Raw genomic sequence first — 19135 nt, 5'->3', positions numbered from 1 at the left:
GCAAAACTCAATTAATTTATTAATTAAAAAAGGTAACTATTTTTAATTACTTTCTGAATTGGCTTAGAGTTTTTGTTTGGATTAACAAATGATTGTTTGAAATACATTTTTAATTAAAAATTAAAAAAAAAAATCAACACTTTTTTTAACTGAATTACTCTTCCGAAATTGATTAAAAAGTTAATTGTATCAATTAATTTTTTAATTAAAAATTTGAAAATTTTCAATCATTGACATAATTAACTTAATGCTTCTATCATGATTAAAAAGTTAATTGTATCAATTAATTTATTAATTAAAAAAATTTTCAACTTCAATTAACTTTTTAATTGGAAATATTTTGGTGATATTTTTTTCTGTGAACATATACTGAATTTTACCGTATACATTTTTCTTGATTATTTTTCTTGCTTTTGTGTCGTTAACATTGAATATGTAATCAGCTTACAAAAAAATTGGGGCATTAGAAGGTTAATTTTAAACAAGTACAGAAAGTCTAAAGTCGGGCGGGGACGACTATTTATATCCTGCACCACTTTGTAGTTTCACATTTTCGATAGCATATCAAATCCGTGGGAGCCACCGTGGTGCAATGGTTAGCATGCCCGCCTTGCATACACAAGGTCGTGGGTTCGATTCCTGCTTCGACCGAACACCAAAAAAAGTTTTTCAGCGGTGTATTATCCCACCTCAGTAATGCTTGTAACATTTCTGAGGGTTTCAAAGCTTCCCTAAGTGGTTTCACTGCAATGTGGAACGCCGTTCGGACACGGCTATAAAAAGGAGGCCCCTTGTCATTGAGCTTAACATGGAATCGGGCAGCACTCAGTGATAAGAGAGAAGTTCACCAATGTAGTATCACAATGGACTGAATAGTCTAAGTGAGCCTGATACAGGGCTGCTAACTTATCAAATCCGTCCAATGTGTTGGTGCTATTTTTAAATCTGACCCGATCTGGACAAAATTTGTTAGAGTTCTACAAAATTTGTAGACTTTAGATTTATGTCGGCTAATGCCCTGTGGTGGAACACAATGCTAGTAACAAAAAAGTAAGGAAAGTCTAAAGTCGGGCCGGGCCGACTATATTATACCCTGCACCACTTTGTAGATCTAAATTTTCGATACCATATCACATCCGTCAAATGTGTTGGGTGCTGAATATATAGAGGTTTCTCCCAAATACATACATTTAGATATCACTCGATCTGGACAGAATTTGATGGACTTCTACAAATTCTATAGACTCAAAATTTAAGTCGGCTAATGCACTAGAGTGAAACACAATGATAGTAAACAAATATGGGAAATATTTAAATATGAAGCAATTTCAAGGAAACTTCACAAACTTTTATTTATGATTTATCGCTCGATATATATGTATTAGAAGTAGAGGAAAATTAGAGTAATTTTTACAACATTTCGACTAAGCAGAGGCGATTTTAAAAGGGAAATGTTCGTATTTTGACCATTTTTGTCGAAATCAGAAAAACATATATATGGGAGCTATACCTAAATCTGAACCGATATCAACCAAATTTGGCACGCATAGAAACAATGCTTATTTTACTCCCTGTGCAAAATTTCAACTAAATCGCAGTAAAAAATTGGTCTCTGTGGTCATATGAGTGTAAATCGGGCGAAAGCTATATATGGGAGCTATATTTGAATCTGAACCGATTTCAATCAAATTTTGCACACTTGACTACACTACTAGTTGTACTCCTAGTGCAAAATTTCAATCAAATTGGGCCAAACCTCTGGCTTCTAGGACCATATTAGTCCATATCGGGCGAAAGATATATATAGGAGCTATATCTAAATCTGAACCGATTTCAACCAAATTTGGCACACATGACTACACTGCTAATTGTACTTCAAGTTCAAAATTTCAACCACATTGGGCCAAAACTCTGGCTTCTAGGACCATATTAGTCAATATCGGGCGAAAGATATATATGTGAGCTATATCTAAATCTGAACCGATTTCAATAAAATTTAGCATACTTGATTACACTACTAATTGTACTCCATGTGCAAAATTTCAACCAAATTGGGCCTAAACTCTGGCTTCTGGGGCCATATAAGTCCATATCGGGCAAAATATATATATTGGAGCTATATCTAAATCTGAACCGATTTCAATCAAATTTTGCACACTCGACTATACTACCAATTGTACTCCTCGTGCAAAATTTCAAGCAAATCGGGATAAAACTCTGGCTTCTGGATCCATATAACTGCATATCGGGCGAAAGATATATATGGGAGCTATATCTAAATCTGAACCGATTTCTTCCAAAATCAAAAGGGTTCTATTCTGACCCAAAACAGGAACATGTGCCAAATTTGAAGTCGATTGGACTTAAACTGCGACCTAGACTCTGATCACAAAAATGTGTTCACAGACAGACGGACGGACGGACAGACGGACATCACTATATCGACTCAAGAGTCCACCCCGAGCATTATTGCCAAAGACACCATGTGTCTATCTCGTCTCCTTCTGGGTGTTACAAACAATAATACCCTGTTCCATAGTGTGGCACAGGGTATAAATATGGGAAACATTTAAATCTGGACCAATTTTGAGTCAACTTTGCAAAAGTGTATTTATGATTTATCGACAGATAGAAATGTATTAGAAGTATAGGCAAATTAGAGTCGTTTTTACAAGTTGTCGACTTAGCAGTGGTGATTTTATAAGAAAAATGTGGGTATTTTGGCCATTTTTGCCCAAATCGGAAAAACATATATATGGAAGCTATATCTAAATCTGAACCGATTTCAACGAAATTTGACATGCATAGCTACTATAATAGTTCTACTTCATGTGCAAAATTTCACGTAAATCGGATTACAACATTGACCTTTGTGGTCATATGATGGCAAATCAGGCGGAAGATATATATGAGAGCTACATATAAATCTGAACCGATTTCAACCAAAATTGGCATGCATATCCAGAACTTTAATTCTACTCCTTGTGCAAAGTTTCAAGTAAATCAGAGTACAACTTTGATCTCTGTGGTCATATTAGTGTAAATCGAGCGAGAGATATATATAGGAGCTGTATCTATATATGAACCGATTTAATCCAAATTTAGCAAGCATAGTTAATTTCACTCCCTGTGCAAAATTTAAAGCAAATTAGGGCAAAATTTTGGTTTCTGGGGCAATAGGAGTTCATATGGGGGAAAGATATATATGGAAGCTATGTATAAATCTGAACTGATTTCAACCAAATTTGGCACACATATCTACAATATTAACACTACTTCCTGCGCAAGATCTACAGTAAATTAGGGCAAAACTCTGGCTTCTGGGGCCACATAAGTGTATATCGGGCGAAATATATATATGGGAGCTATATCTAAATCTGACCCGATTTCAACCAAAATCAATAGGGTTCTATTCTGACCCAAGACAGAAACTTGTGCCAAATTTGAAGTCGATTGGACTAAAACTGCGACCAGGACTTTGATCATAAAAATGTATTCAAAGACCGACGGACAGACATGGCTGTATCGACCAGCGTTACCACAATGAATTTTTATTTTGGACCAACGTTTTTCCAAAATTGGACCAAATTTCGTACCAGCGGACCATTTTTCCAAATTAAATTAATATCATTTAAAAGTTTAAATTTTTACAAATTTTTATTTCTATGGAAAATTTTGTCAATATTTTATTTCTATAGAAAACTTGTCTTTTATTTCTATAGAAAGTTATCGCAAAAATTTATTTCTATATAAATTTTTTTACAAAATTGTCTTCCTATACAAAATGTTTTTAACGTATATTTCTGTATAAAATATTGGCAAAATTTTATTTCTATAGAAAATATTGTCAAAATTTAATTCTAATTAATTCTCGTCTACTTCTTGGTGTTGCAAAAATACGCACTAACGTATAATACCATGTTCCACAGTGTGGCGCGAGGTATAAAAATCGTCTTCATTATTTCGCTGGTTGCTTTTTGATTTCGCAATAAATTTTATCATTCACTCGATTCGCCTTTGGAATGAAATTGCAGGACAATATTACCACTTTAAGGTGAGTATTAAGTTCAAGTTTAGCCGCTAAAATCGTCATTTTTTCACGATTACTTCTCTTTAATAATCCATTTTAAGAAATACAAACTTTGTGACAATTTGCTTTGGGATATTCCCCATCAAGTTATAATGAAATCTGCAACAAATATGTATAATTTTATGACTTTTTTACTGCTTTAGTTTTCACTTTAGTGAAAATTAGCGACTAAACTCAAACTTAATACTTACCTTTATTGAAAAAAATATATATTTTAGAATATTTTATATATTGATTAAAATAGTTTTTCCCTTATTTAGTTTTAAGTAAAATAAATAGCATTGTTATTCAAATGATTCGTATTTTATTAAAATGGCAACACTGATATAACGCAGGGAGAGAGTGGTCACAATTAAACGTAAACATACTTTGATTAAAGCCCTCTCTTCACCACCACCGCCACCACTAAACCACTAACATAATTCATGTCATTAATTTGGCTTATTTGAGGAAGAAAGAAACCAACAACTTCATAAATCTTTTCAAACAGTGATTTAAACACCGGCGACGAGCACTTTGTCACGTCTACTCCCCACAAACAGAAGAAAGGCAAACTGCAATTTCATTATGGCTATTCGTGATCAGTAAGTGTTTGTGGTTATTTTCTCTTGAGTTTTCGGTGTTTGTTTACACATTTTGCAGTTAGGTAGCGTTATCATTGGTTTGTATTTGAATGAAATTACACAGTTTAAGGGACAAACATATTCGTATTTGCTTTCCCTTGTTAACGGTACCTACTTATCTAACTGCATTTGTTCAGAATTAAAAACAAGAACAACACAGGCCTAGAAGAGATAACGATGAGAACTTAGCGACTATAATAATGTGTTTGTAGGGTAGGTCAACGTTGATATATTTACACTACGACAATTATGTGTTTTTGAAGCAAATAAGAAAGAATTGATTACATTTAATTAGTTCAGTATTCTATAGAGACTATGAGGATTTTAACCCACTTTCCAATGTACACATCGCCTATTTTAGTAACACCAGAGAAGTAAATTTAAAGACATTTTTGGTCTTGGAATGTTCGGACCCTACTTTGAACAAAAATTGTCATAAGCCAAAAGAGTTCATACATATAAAATGCCAATTCTATTCTAGCGAACTCCCCTTAAAATCTACAATACAATATACAGTGAAACCTCTGAAAGGTGGACACCCACGGTCTCATAAATTTTGTCCACATTTGGGAGATGTCCACACTGAAAAAAAAGCATACCCGGTTCCAAAGATTTTGTCTTTACTTTAAAAAATCTGGTATTGATTCCGAGCCAAAGAAGCGGAGAATACAAGTAAGGATACTTTTAAGACACAATTCTCTTTTAAAATCGAGTTTTGTGTACTTGCTTCTAGGAAGCAAATTTTAATTTTTCCCTTTTTCAGCTTTTTTTCTTCATATGCTATCAAAGTCCTTTAAAAACAACTTAACGACGACTTTATTTTCCAAATTAAGACTCGACTTCTAGTAGAAATTATGCTGTGTTTCAAGTAAAAAACGTCTTTAAAATAAAGTGTTGAAAAACATGTCCTATATTTGAACGATTTTTTGCTTTGTAGTCAAGATGCAAAAAGACAACAAATTTAAAGACAATTTCATTAAATTTAAAGATTTTTTCTAAATTATTAAAGTCAAGTTGACCTTAGCCCAAACATTTTTTCTTTCATGTTATGATATCCATTTTTAAATCAAATCACTTAATTATAAGGACAATACGACTTCATTGAAAAGTTTATCGACCTTTGGTCAAGGAAAAAAACTTTATACTAGAGAAATGCGTCTTCTATGCTAAGCAAAATTTGCATTCGTATTTTAAAGACATGAAATCCTTGACCTCACGACAATATTTTTTTTCAGTGGCAGCTTTGAGAGGTTAACTTTAATGTGTTAACATAGCAAACGTCCCCAGACAACTGTCCACATTTGGAAGGTGTCCGGTTTTCAGAGTGTTCACATTTGAGAGGTTTCACTGTGAATATATTTTCTCCCCTTAAAATCCACAATACAATATACAGTAAAACCTCTGAAAGGTGGACACCCACGGTCGCTTAAATTTTGTCCACATTTGGGAGATGTCCAGCTTTGGGAGGTTAACTTTAATGTGTTAACATAGCAAACGTCCCCAGACAACTGTCCGCATTTGGAAGGTTTGAGAGGTTTCACTGTGAATATATTTTCTAGTGAAATGAACAGTAAAGGCTTCCGCATAAAAACTGCCAAATTCGAAACGATGATAATAAGCAGAGACAGGCATAAATGTAGGACAAACACCAGTGAAGCAAGTGGAACAATTTCGTTACGCTGGAAAATGGTACAGATATCTAAATACGAGAATAGCGGCCACTGCCAAACTATATCGTCTACTGAATAAGGAATTCATAAATAAACGAGAAGTATCAACGAAGACGAATTTGAATTTTAAACAAGTCGCTGCCAGGAAATATGGCTTAAATGGTATATTTTTACTATTACCGTTGTTTTATTTCAGCACGGTTGGAAACATAAACTAATGGAGGGATTGTCCTGGATATAAATAATGGATGACCCATGACTCAGGCGGCATCCTCTGGTCTATGAGGTGAACATGTCGGGTCAGTATTATGTTATAAAATTGCTGTCATGAAGTTTGGCTTATATTAGGGAGCCAACGTGGTGCAATGGTTAGCATGCCCGCCTTGCATACACAAGGTCTTGGGTTCTATTCCTGCTTCGACCGAACACCAAAAAGTTTTTCAGCGGTGGATTATCCCACCTCAGTAATGCTGGTGACATTTCTGAGGGTTTCAAAGCTTCTCTAAGTGGTTTCATTGCAATGTGGAACGCCGTTCGGACTTGGCTATAAAAAGGAGGTCCCTTGTCATTGAGCTTAACATGAAATCGGGCAGCACTCAGTGATAAGAGAGAAGTTTTCCAATGTGGTATCACAATGGACTGAATAGTCTAAGTGAACCTGATACATCGGACTGCCACCTAACCTAACCTTGGCTTATTTTATTGATAATTATTGATTTTTGCAGTTTACCGCATCGCAGCTAATCATCATAAAAACTCAGTGATGAAAATGAAGAGGCCACACTAATAGAAAAAAATACATTCGAAAATCGTGAACGGACGGTAACAAAATGAAACGGAAACGGTCACAAAAAATCAAAATGTAATGATCACGGTTTTGTCTGCGGGATCAGACAATCCAAGTTCAAGTCACGGTCATGGTTACCGCAAATGGTAGAATTCTACCAAAAATTGGAAGCTTTTTTACTGTTTGGTAGCTTGGTAGAATTCTTGATGTTTTGGTGGATTTTGCAAAGCATTTCTCTCCAACTAAGAAGTACTTCAATTTTCTATATAATAAATAGAAATAAAATTTTTCTGTAGAAATTAAATTTTGAGAAAATTTTATACAAAAATAAAATTTTTAGAAAAACTTCTGTAAAAATAAAATTTTGACAAAATTTTCTATAGAAATTAAATTTTTGAATCACTCAAATCGATGATTTGACAGTGGCATAGGAAAAGAGATATATTTGTTTCGAATTTATTTCCGCATAAGCCGGCTATCATACAAAACCTTTTTTCGGAGGGTTCAAGTGTGGTTCTTTGTTGGGTTTAATGAACTGCCTGAATTTATTCTGATAATTGGTTGATAGTTTTGCTGCAAGTAGAGGATGCTGATGAGGAATGTGGTAATTCCGAAACTTGCGTCCATCCAACCATCTTGCAGTCTATAGGGCTTTGCCCAAATAAATTTGACAAACATTCTTTTCCTCTGTTGGTTAAGCTACACTTGTAGTTTAGTCAATGCCTGGTTTTAAGCTGAAATCAATAAACAACAACAATGCTTAAAGAACAAAACCAACAATAACAAAACGAAATAAAATTTTGGCAAATTTTTTTATAAAATATAAAATTTTGAAAAAATTTCAATAGATATAAATCTTCGACAAAATTTTATATAAAAATAAAATTTTTACAAAATTTTCTATAGAAATTAATTTTTTTTAAAAAAATTCTATAGAAAAAAACTTTCAGAAAATTTTCTATAGAAGTAAAATTTTGAAAAAAAAAACATATAAATAAAATTTTGAGAAAATATTCTATAGAAATATTTTTTTAGAACATTTTCTATAGAACTAAAATTTTGATAAACATTTCTCTAGAAATACAATTTGACCAAAAAATAAAGTTTTGGCCAAAATGTTCTATAAAAATAAAATTTTTACCAAATATTTCTAAAGAAATAAAATTTTGACAAAGTTTTCTATAGATATACAATTTTGGCAAAATTTTCTATGGATATGAAATTTTGAAAAAAATATCAAAGGATATAAAACTTTGACAAAATTTTCTATAGAAATAAAATTTTGATTAAAATTTTCAACAGAACTACGCTTTTGACAAAAAGTTTCTATATATTCAATACAAAATATTTCTCTCAAATAAAAAAAATTATACTAACTACAAAAATTTGATCCACAACTTCAAAATAAGATAGTTTTTAATTTGTTCACAGACAGACGGACGGACATGGCTAAATCGACTTAGGGGCCACCCTGAGCAGTATTGCCAAAGATACTATGTGTCTCGACTACTTCTGGGTGTTGCAAATATATCCACTAACTTATAATACCCTGTTCCACAGTTTGCCGCAGGGTATAAAAATAATCCCCAACCCTAGCTTCCGAAAAAGATAGATCTATAATCTGGTGACAAACTTCCCCATTTGTCACTTAACCAAGTGTTAACCCGTTCAAAATTTACATTAAGATTTCCCCATGACTAAACTATGTCACCCTTAGTTGTTTGTAGCAAATTAGCTTTTTTGATGCAAACAATTGATGGCAACGTTGAATGATATTGACCCTTTGCCGCCCCTAGACAATGAACTGAATTGTTTGTTTAGTAATAAAAATATTCCAAATTTAATTAAGTGTGAAACTAAAAGCAAATTTTCATAAACAATGCATGGATGGATGCGAGGGATATTGCAGGTGTTGTAGTTGCTTGTTTCGCTTTGAGGACGATCATATGGACAATGAACAAACAAAATTGAATTAGGTAGACTTTGTATTATGTATTCGAATCTGCATGTAATTGTATATATTTTTAATATTTAATTAACTATTTACAACAAGAATACAATGAAAAACATTGACACTTAATTGCAAATTAGGGTGGTATGTTTATTTTACGAAAGGGGTGAGATTCACCATATGGAACACAAAATAAATTTTCTATAAAAGGTTATCAGAGTTGATATCTTTTTAGTATCATCGAGAATTTGCTATGATGTCCCAAATCGTATAACTAGAAACTTTGTATTCTTAAAAACAAAATTTTGTAGACATAACTATAAATTAGAAACTAGAACTATAATTCGGAACTAGGATTTAGAAACTATAATTCGGTGTATACATTGATGTATTTAACTGAATCGATTCCTGCCATTAAGGAATCTATTCTTAATTTTAACAATGGGGTTTCTGCGCCAAGATTTTTTGCCTTCTAAAGTTCCACATGTGTTGTTATAAGTTTGATCCTGCTCTATTCATCCGATTGCTGTTTCTATGATCCTGTTTTCTGCGCTCTCACTGCCTCAGATGTGTGCAATTTTTAACCCTTGTCTGGTTCGATGTGGTCCCTACAGGCCCATCTGACTCTGTAGCCTTGACTGACTCTCTGTGGCCTTGTCCTGACCTATAGGGTCCCTTCTGGCCAAGGGTGACCTTTCTGGCCCATTCGAAGTGTAAAATTATACTTGATTGAATAACTCAAAGTTATATTTTGTAAAGTCCCGGCTGCTATTAGTCGTGTAAATAAATAAATAAAAAGATTCGACTGATGTCGAGTAATGTATAACAGGTCCTATTAATAAAAAAAATTAAAATAATAAAAAAAAAACAATCGAAAACACAAAGTATTTTTACTATAAAAGATGATCAGAGATGAGATCTTCTTAGCAAAATTCGACAGATATCTTGGTTATGTCTAACATGCCCTTTTAGGTTAGGTTAGGTGTAGTGGCAGCCCGATGTATCAGGCTCACTTAAACTATTCAGTCCATTGTGATACCACAGTGGTGAACTTCTCTCTTATCACTGAGTGCTGCCCGATCCCATGTTAAGCTCAATGACAAGGAACCTCCTTTTTACAGCCGAGTCCGAACGGCGTTGCAGTGAAACCACTCAGAGAAGCAGTGAACCCGCTCAGAGAAGCTTTCAAACACTCAGCAATGTCACCGGAATTACTGAGGTGGGATAATCCACCGCTGAGAGACTTTTTTTGGTGTTCGGTCGAAGCTGGAATCGAACCCACGACCTTGTGTATGCAAGGCGGGCATGATAACCATTGCACCACGGTGGCCCTTTTAATACAACAATTGCAGATGCGATTAATGCTGTATTCCATCTATTGCTTTTATGCATTTTGGGCAGGTAGTTTGAAGAAGAACCAGAATACGATCACATTTCAATTAATATTTCCCAGAACAAGTAACAGGTTGGCCGATAAGTCCCCGGTCTACCAAAGAAAACACATTTTTTTGTCAAAATTAGTTTTTATTATTCAACATAGTTCCCTTCAAGAGCGATATAACGATTATAACGACCTTCCAATTTTTTGATACCATTTTGGTAGTACTCCTTCGGTTTTGCCTCAAAATAGGCCTCAGATTCGGCGATCACCTCTTCATTGCAGCCAAAATTTTTCCCTGCGAGCATCCTTTTGAGGTCTGAGAACAAGAAAAAGTTGCTGGAGGCCAGATATGGAGAATACGGTGGGTGGGGAAGCAAATCGAAGCCCAATTCATGAATTTTGAATTGAATTTCGCTCTCAATGACTTGTGTCACGGTGCGTTGTCTTGGTGGAACAACACATATTTCTTCTTCATATGGGGCCGTTTTGCCGCGATTTTCGTTTCTTGTTAAAGTTGTCTCCCTAAAGACTGCACCTTAGAATAGCTTAATTAATGTGCTATAGTCCCCCTCTCGAGGGAAAATGTCTAGCAACCCTAATTCTCAAATCATAGTTAAATAGAACAGTGCAATGAAGCCGTATTTAAATATCCCTTATCAGAGCCATCTATAGGAGGCTATATGGGATAACCAAAACCATGTCGTGAAACGATAATGTGTAAATACTACATGGACAAAAGAGACTGTTTTCATATGTTTGGGTGTAAAACTTATATGTTTGGAACTCAAATCTTTTAACACAATATTTTTAAGTGCAAGCATATAATTTTCATAAACGAGCATAACATGTTTGGGACATATATGTTAATATGTTAGAACATATTATGTTTCGGACATAAAATGTTGGTAAATATAATATGCTTAGATGCAAACATATATTAATTTAGAAATAGCCTATAGAAAGAGAGACCTAGAGAGTATGCTGCAAGGAAAATAATGGAAATAACCAATTGGCGCCTTAAAAATATATCCACACAAAGAAAATTTCATTAACATTTTTTGCTACCAGTCTATGCCCTAAGGTGAAGCATAATATGTTTGAACAATACAAACAATATTTTGTTTGGACCAATTCCTGAATTACAGAAGCGATTTTTTTTTTGAGGGTGTAGGGCTGTCACCCGGGATTTTTTATTTTGACTCCCGAGATTTTACGGGATCCCGAAAAACTAATTCCAATTTATTAATTTTGTGGCTTTTTAGCATTATTTATTAATATTCATATTCAGTGCAAACGGCCATTAGATTTCATACCCGACAAATTGAGTTAGTAAACTTTTATGGTACACCTTGAATAAGAATTTATTATAAATGAGGTATACAACAAAAATCGAAGTATACGATAATGTCCTCCTTTCGGAATCCCGATAAAAATCACTATCACATATATCATGCACGAGCAGGCATGAGTAAACATTTTCTCTCGTAAATGAGCATGAGTAACATTTCCAAACTTCCTAAAACGCCAATTTTTCAATATTTATTTATGCGAAAGATTAAGACCCTACCCAACAAACACATGGATGAGCATTTTTCGTAGGTAACGCTATATCAATTTGATAGTGAATCTCATCTTCAACATTAGTTCAAATGGCCTTGCATATTGCTTGCCTTCAACAAATTTTCAAATGGGTTTGGGTTGAGAAATTGTTGTTAACGTGTTGAATTCTACTGTTGAGGGTAATGCCTGTTTTTTGTTGAGAACGCGATTTTCTCAACAATTTCTCTAATTGAATTCTAAGCTAATTCTTTGAACAAATGTTTGAAAGCGTATTGAATATAAGCATTTTTCCAATGCTTGTGTTTATTGGGTAGCAGTTAAAGCTTACAATTATATTTATAATAAATGGGACATATATGTTAATATGTTAGAACATATTATGTTTGGGACATAAAATGTTTGTAAATATAATATGCTTGGATGCAAACATATATTAATTTAGAAATAGCCTATAAACATATATGTGTTTAGTAGCTTGGAGCGCTATTTAACAGGGAGCGATATTGAATTAAGTTGGTGGTTGTTGCTTGTTATTACAAAATTAACATTTTATTTTTCCTTGTGCAATTGATCAGCTACTTCTTTGATCCTTACAAACTGTGTGGTCCGCTGTTCGAATCCCCGTCCGGCAAAAGGTAAAATTAAAATAAAAAAAAATCATACAATTGAATAATTTCTTCTACAATGTTTGTATTACAGAAAAAGGTGCTAAGAACTAAAAAATGTCGTGGAAGTGAGAAAGATGTGGGGGAATATACAATTAGGCAGAAACAAAATTTTGAGCATTCAGGTCGAAAACCTATGTTGTTAGCACCTATATTACCTGTTTATTTTCATAATTCATTATGATTGTAAATATATAAATAAATAAATAAAATTTTGAGCACAATATTGTTTGGGAGAATTTTTTTAAGCATATAATATTTTTGGGTGCAAAATGCTTCCAAACATATTATATGTTCACAAAATAACATATTGTTTTTTGGAAGACAACATTATTGAATTTGGATGCAAAAATACAAAATGTTTGGAACTTAGACTACCCAAACATATATTGTTTAGACCAATATGCTTTCAAACATATTATATATTGGAAGAGATCAAACATATAAATGTTTGGGCAATACCCAAAAATGTATATGCTTGAAGCAAAATATGTTTGGGAGTATATGTTACAGAAGCGATTTTTTATGAGAGTGTAGTTACTTACATGCAAATAATATTTGTTTATGACGACCTTGGGATTTTGCATAGCCTTGCGTTTTTTTGACTGTACTAGATGACATGGTAGATGACGACGCCATTTCTTGATAAGTTTCTTTTGTTTATTTTACACACTCTAACACATTACCCCAATTTATTGTTTTCTATTTTTTTTTTCACAACTCAGCTTTAATTTCATCACTTTATTATTTATTTACATATATGTATTTCGATTTTTATTTCAATTTTGATAGCTTGTATTACTTTTGAATGGTTCTTTTTGTAATAAAATTCACAAGTTAAATTCACCCATTTTCATGCTATATGTAAGCAATTAATTCATCAAAATTATACGAATTAACCGTTATGCTGAAATTCACACTTCAATTCATCGAACTTATTGCGTTACTCGGATGGCGTTTGTTATTTTATGGAGTATTTTAGCAAAACAATGACCGAACAGCAACAGGCGCCGTGTCCACTTCGTTTACAAATTCATCTGACAATACGAAACATAATATTTCATCATATGTACCAAAAATTTACACACACGCACACTCACTCTCATACGTTTGTAATGGAGATGAATCTGGCAACCAAAAATTCTCTCAAGTTAAATTACAGGGCAATGAGAGCAACAGTAGAGATGACATTAACTGAGCTCTTAATAGCATGGTGAAATGCAGGAAACTCAACAGGAGTTGAAGAGGAGAATCCAACAAGTTGTCATTTATTTACATGAGTGTGCGTATGTGTTCGCCGTATGTACTTAATTTATAACCTATAAACGGAAATAGGAGCGACCGATAAAAATATTCATATTATCATTTTTGCCTGGATGACTGCTGTCTATCTGCCTGTCAACTATAAATGGAAATCAATTACTACATGTCGTGTCGCTTCAGGAGTTGAAATCATAATAAAAACAACAAATAACGCCCGCGCGCGAATAGGTAACACTACAAAAACACATGCATTACTATGCATTTGTTGCTGCACAGTGGTTAGGAAGCGAACTAGGTTTGACAAACTATGAAAGCAAACAACAATGGAGTGAATTGGCTAAAATTAACTGAATTTAATTTTCAAATTTATATTAATAGATAAGAAGCGTATATACAGCACGAAAGCATTACTTAAAAATAATAAATAATAAATTGGTGTTATATATAATTTAAGTTAAATATAATATAATTTCGTCTATTTAAACATAATTATTTTAAGTATTATACTATAGTTAATTTAATAGTATTTGTTGTTATAATTTACATAATACTAAAAGGAAGTCCCTTATTATTGAAACACAGAATAGGGCAGCATTTCATTCACTTCACAATATACCAAGTGAGCCACTAGCTGTCACTATGTCCAATATTGCCGGTTTTTCCTCAAAAGGGGAAATTTTTTAGTGGAAATGTTATCCCCATTTTTGAGTTGAAGACTTCGGAATTAGGTGCAGAATTTGCATTTTTTCGAAATCAGTTTAGTATAATAAATCTGGTTGAAATTCTTTTTATTTCTAAATTAACAGGTTGGCTGATAAGTCCCCGGTCTGACACATAGATGGCGTCGCTAGTATTAAATGCATATTATTTTTATATAGTACCAACCTTCAAATGATTCGTGTCAAAATTTGACGTCTGTAAGTCAATTAGTTTGTAAGAGCGTCTTTTGTGAAACAACTTTTGTTATTGTGAAAAAATGGAAAAAAAAGGAATTTCGTGTTTTGATAAAATACTGTTTTCTGAAGGGAAAAAATACGGTGGAAGCAAAAACTTGGCTTGATAATGAGTTTCCGGACTCTGCCCCAGGGAAATCAACAATAATTGATTGGTATGCAAAATTCAAGCGTGGTGAAATGAACACGGAGGACGGTGTACGCAGTGGACGCCCGAAAGAGGTGGTTACCGACGAAAACATCAAAAAAATCCACAAAATGATTTTGAATGACCGTAAAATTGATCGAGATAGCAGAGGCCTTAAAGATATCAAAGGAACATGTTGGACATATCATTCATCAATATTTGGATATGCGGAAGATCTGTGCAAAATGGGTGCCGCGCGAGCTCACATTTGACCAAAAACAACAACGTGTTGATGATTCTGAGCGGTGTTTACAGCTGTTAACTCATAATACACCCGAGTTTTTCCGTCGATATGTGACAATGGATGAAACATGGCTCCATCACTACACTCCTGAGTCCAATCGACAGTCGTCTGAGTGGACAGCGACCGGTGAACCGTCTCCGAAGCTTGGAAAGACTCAAAAGTCCGCTGGCAAAGTAATGGCCTCTGTTGTTTGGGATGCGCATGGAATAATTTTTATCGATTATCTTGAGAAGAAAAAAACCAGTGACTACAGTGACTATTATATCGCGTTATTGGAGCATTTGAAGGTCGAAATCCCGGCAAAACGGCCCCATATGAAGAAGAAAATAGTGTTGTGCCACCAAGACAACGCACCGTTCCACAAGTCATTGAGAACGATGGCAAAAATTCATGAATTGGGCTTCGAATTGCTTCCCCACCCCCCGTATTCTCCAGATCTGGCCCCAACGACTTTTTCTTGTTCTCAGACCTCAAAAGGATGCTCCCAGGGGAAAAATTTGGCTGCAATGAAGAGGTGATCGCCGAAACTGAGGCCTATTTTGAGGCAAAGCCGAAGGAGTACTACAAAAATGGTATCAAAATATTGGAAGGTCGCTATAATCGTTGTATTGCTCTTGAAGGGAACTATGTTGAATAATAAAAACGAAATTTGACAAAAAAAATGTGTTTTTCTTTGTTACATCGGGGACTTATCAGCCAACCTGTTATTGAAAACTGAAAACACAGCGAATCGTCAAATTTAAAAAAAGGAAACTTTGCTTCTCTTTATTCCACGTTGTACGATATGGTCCAAATGAAGCATAAGGACTAGAAACGGTTTTTATTTTTGGGTACCAAGCGCTAATTACTAATTATACTCCGCTTGGCTAAGACATTTTTATACAATTGTGAAATCATTTCGTAAGAATACGAACCTAAATATTACCCCGTCAAGATGGTCCGCTTTCATATTGATGTACCACCACGGTTTCCACATTTGGCAGATTTCTACCAAAAATTGTAGAAATTGTTGTAATAAAATTTTTGGAAAAATTTTCTACAGAAATAAAATTTTGACAAAATTTGCTATGCAACTAAAATTTTGGCAAAATTTTCTATAGAAATAATTTTTTTACAAAATTTTCTGTAAACATAAAATTTTGACAAAATTTTTTATAGGAATAAAATTTTGACAAAATTTTCTATAGAAATAAAATTTTGACAAAATTTTCTATAGAAATAAAATTTTGGCAAAATTTTCATGATGGTTCAAATGCCTCAAAATTAACAAAAATTTTGCTTATCAAACTATAATCCGTTATATAAATACGGGTAGAGTTGCCAAAAGCAATGAGCGTATGTTATATGAAGTTTTAGATTACATATTTCCATTCGTTATGGTCATATGAATGATCTCATACAAATATCCTTTTTTTGTGTTGTCATTTTTATAGTTTCAGTAGATACTACCGCTCCTACACACAGAAAAAAAGTGTCTCGTAAATTTAAGAAGATTTTTACAATAATTTATTACAAGAATTTTCCAGAATTTTAGTTCATTTTTCGTATCTTCAACGAAAATTAACTACTCGAAAGGAAATTTTACAAATTCTAAGTAGCAATCGTTTAGTTCATGGCCTACAAAATACGATGGAAATTTCCTTAAAAAATTTCTTAACTGGTAGTTAAAAATTCATGCTATAAAACTACTTGTGCAATGTAAAGTATTTTCTAAATAATAAGTGCAATTTACCATAAGATTTTTTCGTATGAGAAAATATTTTTTTACGAAAAATGAACTTGAAAGTGGATAGCAATTTCTTACTGACAATTCCTATAGTTAATAATTGTTGGTAAAAAATTTCCCAATGAAATATTTTTAGTTCACATGTAATTAAATTTATATACATTTTCGTCAAAAATGGGTAGATATCATTTCATGAAGTTTTTGCTAATTTTAAGTTAAACGTTTCATCGTTCTTATACTGATATTCATTTAAGAGTATTGTTTTTAGAGTAAATTGTGGACAGATGCGATGAACTAATGCATATTACAGAGATCTTTCTCGTCAAAGTGGAATATGTTTAATGTAAAGATGATGTTACTTGAAATTTTTTTGAGAGTGAGAGCATGCAATGCAATAATGAGAAATGGCAGCGAGTGATGGGGATGTTGTGTATATCTGAGCGTGGGGTTGTTTTTGTTCTTTCAGTGGTTTGTGTGTGTTTATTATTCGCGAATGGTTTATTTGTCTGGATGAGGTGTTGTTTTCAATGAAGGCACATGTGTTTTTGTTGTTGTAGGAATGTTTTTGTTTTGCTTGGTTTTGTTTGGCATGCTTCAGTTGTATAGTTGGCGTTGGCTGTTGCATCTTTTTAGCAAGTATATACTTGCTAAAAAGATGCAACAGCCAACGTAACAAAGGAATATAAAGGTATGGAATATTTTGGTTTTTTTAGACATATATTGGTGTTTGTTTATTAAAACTTTGAAATGAATGTTATTAATATTTTAGCGATGAGATGTACGATGGCGAAGTGATGATCGGTAGCTTAGAAAAAAGTTATTAAGAATGTTCAATATTTAGGAAAAAATGCTGAAAAGGAAGGTATATTGACATTGTTTTATCTAATTTAATTTTTATTATTCAATGTAAAAAATAAATATTAAATTTCAGAGTAACACCAGATGAATTTGGAAAATTGTTTGTTACACCTCAGCGTATAGTTTAATGATAAATAGGTAAGACTTCTTTTTCAATGTGGTTTTCTTTTAAAAAATAATATTCTTTAAGTATATTATTATTTGCTAATTATTATTATTTTTTTTAGCAAGTTTCATGTTTTTCTTTGTTGTAAAAAAATATCTAAGTTAAGAGCAACCCCAGATGGATTCGGGCAAATTTAATAAATTATAGTTCTCCTCAGCGTATAATTTAATAGAGAAGTGGTAAGTTTTCTTTTAAAAATTGGCTTTCTTCTCACTAGAATATTTACGTTTTACTGACATTTTTATTGTTAAAATAGTAAGTACAGTATTACTTTTATCAAATATTTTTGGAAAATTTTTGTTACACCTCAGCATATAGTTTAATCATAAATTGGTAAGTATTCTTTTTAAAATAGGGTTTTCTTTTAAAAAGGATATTTTTTATTTATATCATTATTTGCTAATTATTATTTTTATTATTTTTTTTTTGAAACTAGTTTAATGTTTTTCTTTGTTGTAAAAAAATATTTAATTTCAGAGCAACCCCAAGATGGATTCGGGCCTATTTTTATATTTCTCGTCAGCGTATAATTTAATAGAGAAGTGGTAAGTTTTCTTTTAAAAATTGGCTTTCTTTTCACTAGAACATTTACGTTTTTATGACCTTTTTATTATCAAAATTACAGGTTTTTAATACCTTATTTTAGTATTACTTTAATCAAATATTTTTGGAAACCAATTTAATATTTTTAATATAAAAAACAAATATTTAATTTCAGAATAACAATTTGGAAACAGTTTTATGAATTGGTAAGCTTTCTTTAACATTCTTTTAACCAGAATATTTACTGTTTTTATGCATATTATTTCTTTAATTAGATTTTTTGAAAACCAATTTAATGTTTTTATTTAATGTAAAAAATAAATATTTAATTTCAGAGTAACCCCAAATGAATTTCGATAACTTTTTAACCTCAGCGTACAATGTAATAGAGAATTGGTAAGTTTTATAATAAAACTTTGGCTTTCTTTTGACAAGAATATTTATTGTATTATGTCCTTCACATCGATA

This window comes from Haematobia irritans, chromosome 3, assembly GCF_050003625.1.
Source record: "Haematobia irritans isolate KBUSLIRL chromosome 3, ASM5000362v1, whole genome shotgun sequence".
NCBI classification, from domain to species: Eukaryota; Metazoa; Arthropoda; class Insecta; order Diptera; family Muscidae; genus Haematobia; species Haematobia irritans.
This window is presented reverse-complemented; position numbering follows the sequence as displayed.